The 962-nt window shown below is 56.9% G+C and overlaps 1 protein-coding gene across 1 annotated transcript in view; it reads left to right on the top strand.

Moving 5' to 3' along the window:
* Window positions 1-962, top strand: part of LOC113202870 (hepatocyte nuclear factor 3-beta-like) — a 14,588-nt gene that overhangs the window by 10,034 nt on the left and 3,592 nt on the right. The window lies entirely within an intron of this gene.

Below are 962 nucleotides of genomic sequence, written 5' to 3'. Positions count from 1 at the left end.
GGGGGGGGGGCTGCCGTGCCTTGCCGCGGGGCACTTGGGCTGTGAGTGGCCCTTGTCTCGTCTCTGGTTATACGTAGGCGCAGGGAAGACCTGCAGCGGTGCGGCTGCACGGGAAAAACAAAGGTGCTAACTCCTACCTTTAAAAGGCACTAAGGGTGTATTGCCATTTCAAAGACACTGAAACTGCCAAAGCCAAAGGCACTCATTTTTTAGCAACTGTCACTGACGCCCGAAAGACACTTGGCCAGCAGAGCAGGAAAAATGGTCGCGGACGGGATTCGATCTACCGACCATCACCACGCTCTGCCAATGGTCACGCCTTAGAACGCTCGGCTGCCAGGTCTGAGCTCAGTCCTGCCTAGACAAGAAGCGACAAAACAAAAAGTTTGCCCCGGCCGGGAGTTGATCTCAGGACCGACAGTTTTGGTTCGGATGAAGCTGCATGAGTTAAGAGGCGTGGGGTTGGGGGCGTCGGATATCGTATCTTGCCCCAAAAAATATCTTCTGTTGTCGGGTCGGATTAAGCTGACTCTGGCCACCAGGTTTCCTGCCACATTTATGTGGCCACAAACAGCTAAGGGTCGTGGCCCCTATCGTATCGGCAACCCGCTCCTACTCCTACATGCGGTAAGTAAAAACCACTTGGTGGGTGTTATACCAGGTGGCTGATAAACCCCACGCACTTCTGTAGTTAGACTATACCGCACGCACGAGTGCGGGCTGGCTTGCCTACTCGCCCGGCCCGTAAGGCGCCGTGGAAAGGGGCGATAGGCAAGCCCGCCCGCACTCCTGCGTGCGGTACAGTAAGAAGTGCGCGGGGTTTATCAGCCACTTGGTACAAGCCGCCCCCCTCTCTGGTTTTACTGTACCAGGTGGCTGATTCGCGCCGCGCACTTCTGTAGGTATACTGTACCGCATGCACGAGTGCGGGCGGGCTTGCCTATCGCCCCTGTCCACGGCGC

Source organism: Frankliniella occidentalis, unplaced genomic scaffold (genome assembly GCF_000697945.3).
Source record: "Frankliniella occidentalis isolate FOCC.00 unplaced genomic scaffold, Focc_3.1 Scaffold28, whole genome shotgun sequence".
NCBI classification, from domain to species: domain Eukaryota; kingdom Metazoa; phylum Arthropoda; class Insecta; order Thysanoptera; family Thripidae; genus Frankliniella; species Frankliniella occidentalis.
This window is presented reverse-complemented; position numbering and strand designations above follow the sequence as displayed.